Source organism: Triticum dicoccoides, chromosome 1B (assembly GCF_002162155.2).
Source record: "Triticum dicoccoides isolate Atlit2015 ecotype Zavitan chromosome 1B, WEW_v2.0, whole genome shotgun sequence".
Taxonomy (NCBI): domain Eukaryota; kingdom Viridiplantae; phylum Streptophyta; class Magnoliopsida; order Poales; family Poaceae; genus Triticum; species Triticum dicoccoides.
Window position 1 is genome coordinate 154,187,270 of NC_041381.1, and position 7,809 is coordinate 154,195,078.

Genomic DNA, 7,809 nt, shown 5'->3' on the forward strand with positions numbered 1-7,809 from the left:
AACCCAAATTTGAATCTTCATCATCTGAAGGAAACCAGTCAGGCTCAATTGGATGATTTGCTGATGAGTGTGAGTTTGATGTTGGTCCTACTCTCTTTGCAATTTTCAGAACAGGTAGCACTTCACTCAAATGTTGTTCTTCACCTTCAGTTGCATCTTATTCAGTCTGGGCTTCCTCATCATAAATGTCCTCTGGTTCAGTGTCACCCTCACAGTGCACTGCTGCTGTCTTCTTCATACCTGCATCACCTCCATCTTCACACGAACTATCATCTGTACTTTCTATAACAGGTACATACTCTTCACTATCTTCAGTTTCTGAATCCAGTTCCATGTCTGAATAATTGCCACTATCATCTTTCTGAATGTTATAGTTTTCTAGGCGGGGAGGTGGCATTGTTTTGATAGGCTCATAGTTTACACTATGCTGTGTGCCCATTAGTAAGCACTCATCTGGGCCTGACAAACTACAACCAATGTGATCAACAAATTCCTTATATGCCACATCTTATTCATTGATTGCAAATAGTACAGGAGGAACAATGTTGTATTCTTCATCTTCATCATACATATCTGTTGGTACTGTTGTTGTTGCTGCTGTTGCTACTGCAGGTGCTGGCACAATTGCATGCTGCCTCTTGCCCTTAATAACTGACAATCTACTTGACTTGCTGTCCTCGTATTCCCTCAACATTTCATCCACCTTAATCTGATTGTCTAGAAGTTTAAAACCATCCAATCCTATGCCATCAATACTCAGAAAATACATATAGTCTGATTCACTGTAGCCATTCTCAATCAGCAAGGCCATAAGATAGAAATGTCTTATGTCTTTCCTATACATCTTAGTCTTCAGATATTTGGACCCTTGAAAATCAATGTGAACATCCCACTTCTCATACCTCAACCTAATACAATACCAAAATGAAGTAAATGTAAATATAAGCTATCTTCTTCTAGCTATATTGTTGAACTAAAGATGCTGAATCAAAACCTAATAGGCAGACAGATGAAACCCTAAATCAACCTAATACGCTAGCAAGTAAATCACAACTACTACATTCTGAGGCTAAATCAAACAGAAGTCAACCTGATACGCCAACAAGTAATTGAAATGACACACAGAGAGAGAGAGAGAGAGATCACATAGAGGTCGTACTCGTCGCCGGTGTTACTACGGCAGCCAGCTGGTGAATCAGCCCGCGCCCGTGCAGCCGATTGTGCAAACTCCTTCTGTGCACGGCAGGGAGATGGTGTCTCTTCCCCCTCGGATTGGGATTCGACGGCTTCATCATATACACATCTGGATCCACCCGTTGCAGCGGGCGCCACCACAGCGGCCGCCGCCGGGTCCGACCAGGCCGTGCGTGCATGGCACGACGACGGCGGGCCGCCAACAGCTGACAAGGGCAACGCAAAGTCCAAGCCAAGAACATCACCACCACCATGGTCGCCACCACCGTCCACATCGCTGGTGTTTGGGGCAGACGCCATTGTCATGCGCAAGAGGGGAAAGGGGGGGATTGAGAGCGAGGGACAGTGAAGAGGGCCAGCCAGCAAAGTTCAGCGGGGGAAACGACCGTCTGGCCTCCGCCATTAGCCCTGGCCACGTGGTCCCGACAGGCGGGCCAGGCATGTCAGATTCGCACTTAGCCGCAGGTCACAGCGATTTTAGTGCTATATGTTATTCACTTGCCAGAGAAGTGGTGGGTGTTCGTTATTTTTGCCCAAGTTGGTGGTTTTGGAGTACCCTAGCCCCAAATCTGGTGGTTTTGGGCAATTAACTCGTCTAACGACGTATAACAAACTAAAACACTGTTTGCTTTCCTCTAACTACCCCAAAAAAATATCCTAAACGGGTTCTCGGAACATGCAAAAACTGAGCTTTTGGAAAAACGACTATTGGTAAAAACCGAGCATAATTACTCGCTATCCAAACAAGCACTAAACATAATACTCTATGATAACAACATTTTAATATCATATGAGTAAAACTTCTAATATCTTCCGGTTTTGTAGAATTCTTTCATATCATACAATAATAATCATTTATTTACAAATATTAATATTCGCAGCGGCATGCATATTATTCACAATAGTACATCAATATAAAAATATTAACAAAATTACGGCGTTATTTATACCTCAGCTCCAATATGGATGTGCTTGCGAATGCAATTAAGCGTCAAAATAATTCGAATAAATATCCGTCACCAGTATTATATGAAAGGAGTCAACCTATTATCACATGAACATCAATATTACACATGGAATTTTCTTTCTGCTATCAAAAGTATGAAAATAGCACTTGCATATATGTGGTCATCACCTCAAAAGGGACAACAAACATTGAAATACATAGTCTTAACATATAAAATTTAGATTATTGCGACATAACAAAATAGACCTACGGTTTCCTAACTATAGACTTATTAATAAACATACCACATGAAATAACATACCACATGCAATGAAAAATTGCATTACAATTTTTTTTCTTAATTACAATATTAAGATCTTCTCGCATGTCAATACTAATGGACGCAGCTAACATTGATACAACATCTTCAACCTACTCTTCTCAAAAAATAGTATAAATGCTACATCTGTCGTCTGAAATTTTTTCTAACCTTTAAGCGCTAACATCACATAGCTAATGACGAGCTAAAATACTAAATAATTACCACCGTGCATACACTAAAAAAATTCATATATTTCAAAGCTCATACCTCGTTGTTCCCCTTCGTACTTCACTTTGCACGGCAAATCCTACTCCAAAAAATCCAAATGACTCCTCCAAGTGCTGAAATAATGCCTAAAACAACATAAAATACAAACTTAGGAACTAATCAAACAGAACAAAAACATCATGCATGCGAACAAAACAAACAGAAATGGATAGATCTTACGTTAATCTATCTTTTTGTCAACTTCACCGTCTTCCAAATACAACTCTAAATCGACCAAAATCACGAGCGGAAGTGGCTACCAAGTTTTTCTTTCTGTGTATTCTCGTAGACTTAGAGAGAGCAGATAGGCAGAGAAGGCAACCAACGCTATTCGAGAGAGAGTGTATGCGCACGATGCCGGAGCTGCGGTTGTGCATATAAAAAGGAGAGGAACACTGTATTGTCGGCAGAACGAGCTAGTGAAGGAAATATGCCCTAGAGGCAATAATAAAGTTATTATTTATTTCCTTAATTAATGATAAATGTTTATTATTCATGTCAGAATTGTATTAAACGGAAACTTAGTACATGTGTGAATACAAAGACAAATCATATAGTTCCTAGTATGCCTCTACTTGACTAGCTCGTTAATCAAAGATGATTATGTTTCCTAACCATAGACATGTGTTGTCATTTGATGAACGGGATCACATCATTAGGAGAATGATGTGATGGACACGACCCATCCATTAGCTTAGCATTATGATCGTGACAGTTTCATTGCTACTGCTTTCTTCATGACTTATACAAGTTCCTCAGACTATGAGATTATGCAACTCCCGAATACCGGAGGAACACTTTGTGTGCTACCAAACGTCACAACGTAAATGGGTGATTATAAAGGTGCTCTACAGGTGTCTCCGAAGGTGTTTGTTGGGTTGGCATAGATCGAGATTAGGATTTGTCACTCCGTGCTTCAGAGAGGTATCTCTAGGCCCTCTCGGTAATACTCATCACTATAAGCCTTGCAAGCATTGTGACTAATGAGTTAGTTGCAGGATGAAGTATTTCGAAACGAGTAAAGAGACTTGCAGGTAATGATATTGAACTAGGTATGATGATACCGACGATCGAATCTCGGGCAAGTAACATACCGATGACAAAGGGAACAACGTATATTGTTATGCGGTTTGACCGATAAAGATCTTCATAGAATATGTTGGAACCAATATGAGCATCCAGGTTCCGCTATTGGTTATTGACCGGGGACGTGTCTCGGTCATGTCTACATAGTTCTCGAACCCGTAGGGTCCGCACGCTTAACGTTCGATGACGATTGGTATTATGAGTTTATGTGATATGATGCATCGAATGTTGTTCGGAGTCCCGAATGTGACCACAGACATGACGAGGAGTCTCGAAATGGTCGAGACATAAAGATTGATATATTGGACGACTATATTCGGACACCGGAAGTGTTCCGGAGAAGTTTTGGATAAAACCGGAGTACCGGAGGGTTACCGGAACCCCATGGGGGATTAATGGGCCTTAGTGGGCCTTAGTGGAGAAGAGAGAGGGCCGGCCAGAGGTGCCCCCCCCTTGCCCAGTCCGAATTGGACAAGGGAAGGGGGGCGCCCCCCTCTCCTTCCTTCTCTTCTCTCCTCTTTCCCTTCTTCTCCTTCTTGGACTAGGAAAGGGGGGAAACCTACTCCTACTGGGAGTAGGAGTCCTCCCCCTTGGCATGCCCCTTGTGACCGGCCGGCCTCCTCCTCTCCTCCTTTATATACAGGGGAAGGGGGCACCCCATAGACACAAGTTGATCAAGTTGATCTTTTAGCCGTGTTCGATGCCCCCCTCCACAAATTTCCACCTCGGTCATATCGTCCTAGTGCTTAGGCGAAGCCCTGCATTGGTAACGTCATCATCACTGTCACCATGCCATCATGCTGATGGAAACTCTCCCTCGGCCTCAGCTGGATCTAGAGTTCGAGGGATGTCACCGAGCTGAACGTGTGCAGATTGCGGAGGTGCTGTGCGTTTGGTACTTGATCGGTTGGATCGCAAAGACGTTCGACTACATCAACTGTGTTGCATAATGCTTTCGCTTTCAGTCTACGAGGGTACGTGGACACACTCTCCCCCCGTTGCTATGCATCACCTAGATATATCTTGCATGATCATAGGAATTTTTTTGAAATTACTGCGTTCCCCAACAGCTAGAACTCACCTACCGCGGCCTCGGACTCCAGCATCGTGGTGTCTCATCACACGCAGCAACATCAACGCTCTTGGGTGTCGGCAGGAAATCATGCGTAGAAATCAGCATGCCTGAGTGTTGTCGCTTCGACTACAGCCATAGATGGAAGCGGGAATCACGCAGTGCTTTAATCAGTGTTGTCTACCTAGGATAGTATGAAGTTTAGGCGGGAATCCTATTCCAGATCATCAAAACTTGTGGCAGAAAGCAAAACAAGGGGCATCGAATTGGGGGCTGTCACAGCAGCAAGATTCGAGGGCATCAGAATTAGCGCCGTCTGCCGGCATCAAAATTAGCGCCGTCTGCCACAGTGCGGCATGTCGGCTGGGAGCAGCAGCTGCAGGCGGTCGCCAACGCGGGTGGCGGCAGGGCCCACAAGAGTTGTCCGTTCCGTCGCGGCAATAGCAACCGCAGGATTCCTGTTATGGTGAAGACGCCGCCTGGCAGCGTGGCAGCAGGTCTGGCCACCATCGTGCGTGGCGGCAGGCTACACTTGTCGCCCGTCGCGCTTGCCACCACGGCTGGGCCGGTCCTTTTTGTCAATCCATTTCACATGTGGTCTTTTTTGAAAAATCCATAAGGGAAGGGGTCCTTTTGGACAAAAAATCGTTATGAGACTATGATTACATGAGTACAAGCCAATGATCCAAGTATGCAGTTAAGCAAGGAAAAAAAACCAAGGAGGCAGTTCTTAGGGAGCAAAGTATATTTTTGTTGTGTTACTCTCTTGTGCATATCTATACGAGTATACTATATGGTCTCTGAATGACTAGTCCATAGAATAGCAGGTCTGCTTGAAAGCCTGGACGTGTTGGTCATCGAGCGCCATGAAGAGGTCGACACCGCCCTTGGGGTCGCAGGACGGCATGAAGATCATTATTCCTTTGATGGGAAGGTCCGGCGGTAGGAACGCGCAGGGCGGCCCGCACCCAAAGTCGAGGTCGTGGAAGCGGAACCCGAGCCAGCTGTCAACCTCCAGGTCAGGGCAAAACATTCTCCCTGGCGTCGCTGCCGTCGATGCTAGCTCCTCGCTGCCGTCTTCAATAACGCCGCGCTCCGCCTCCCCGAAGTTGATGAACGACTGGACGTACTCGCCGTCGACGAGCGCGACAGCGTCCCGGATGGCGGCGACCACCGTTGGGTAGCTGCTGGACAGGAGGTCCCGAACCTATATCCTCGGGAACGCCCAGAGCACCATGTTCCCGAAGAAGTCCATGGGCACGGGAGGCTTTGCGTGGCCGCGGCAGTTGACGACGACCCTCACCTGCGTGAAATCATCCAGCGCCAGATCCCACACCACCGTGATCTTCTTCCACGCGTGCGCGTGGAGGCACTGGAACGTGCTGGAGCGCGTGCCCACACGGGCCTTGAGGTTGGCGACGAACTCGGCCGGGAAGTGCACGACCAGGTTCTTGATCCTGTCCATGGGGAGGACACCATAGGAGTGACTGGAGCTGCGCTCGCCCTTGAACTCGATATTCCGGTGATCACACGCCGACGTCGGCGGGCTTCGGGGGACAACGGTGGCCGAGCGATCGACGAACGGCGACATGAGGACTGCCGAGTCGGTGCGGACGGTGCTGGCCCACACGGTGTAGAAGACGCTCATGGACTGACCGTCGGCCACCTGGTGATGGCAGGCGGTGCCGATCACCAGATCGCCGCACGCGTACCTCATCAGCTGCGCCTGGAAGATGGGCTCATTCGCACGTTCCTGCAACCCAACAGTGTCAAAAATCATCAGCATGTTTTTAACCCTACAGTACGCGTGAGAAGTCTTATCACTGAGGGAAATACCTTACCGTTGCTGTGCTGCATCCTTCGTTATTTCTTGGGGAAACACCGACCATCTCAAGCGACATCACACGCAAAGACCTAAACCACCTCAATGGTGATTTCTCCGAGGAAGAGGTGCTGACGGCAGTGTGCGCACAAGGGCTCGACAAAGTGCCGGGACCTGACGTCTTCCCGGCTAGATTCTATGTGGCATGTTGGCTGATCATCAAAGAGGATGTGATGGAGGCATTTGCTTCTCTAGAGAGGTTGGATTTCCGTGGCCTTACTTCATCAATCAAGTATTCATAACGTTGCTTCCTAAATCTCCCGCCGCGCTGGAGACACGGGAGTTTCGGCAAATAAGCTTGATTCATAGCTTCCCGAAGTTGGAGGCCAAAGTTTTGGCGATCCGGCTAGCTGATGAGATGCCGGGCTTGGTTGAGCCACATCAGAGCGCGTTCATCAAAGGAAGATGGCCCCATGAAAACTTTATGTTGGTGCAAGGAATGGCCAGAAAGTTGCATGCGACTAAGAAGGAAGCGGTTATGCTCAAGCTAGATATTACTAAAGCCTTTGACACGGTGGATTGGGCTTTCCTGATGGACGTCCTACGACATATGTGTTTTGGCATCAAATGGACTTCGTGGATCACCAGGTTGCTTGCATCATCCTCTACCAGGGTGATGCTGAACGTATCCATGGTGAGATCATATACAACCGGCAGGGCTTATGGCCAGGAGATATGGTGTCGCCACTCTTGTTCGTCCTGGTCATGGAGACTTCACCACCTGTTGGGTTCGGCCATGATGGCGGGTGTATTGCAGCCGCTTGCGCCCACAGGCTTCCGCCAACGCACATCCATTTATGCCGATGATGTGGTCACCTTCATCAAACCAGACTTGCAAAGTCTCAGGGCATGCACCATGTTGTTACGTGACTTTGGTCAGGCTACAGGGCTGCACACCAACCTGATAAAGAGCTCCGCCCACGCTATTAGATGCACTGATGAGCAAATTCTGCAGATCGCCACCGAGTTGGAGTGCCAGGTGCTGAGTTGGCCCTTCCAATATCTTGGGCTACCGCTTGGTTTGCGGAAGGTTTCAGTGG

The 7,809-nt window shown here is 47.2% G+C and overlaps 1 pseudogene; it reads right to left on the minus strand.

Annotated features, from left to right (window-relative positions):
* Nucleotides 1–5,695: 5,695 nt before the first annotated feature.
* Nucleotides 5,696–6,673, minus strand: LOC119350252 (annotated as a pseudogene).
* Nucleotides 6,674–7,809: the final 1,136 nt, after the last annotated feature.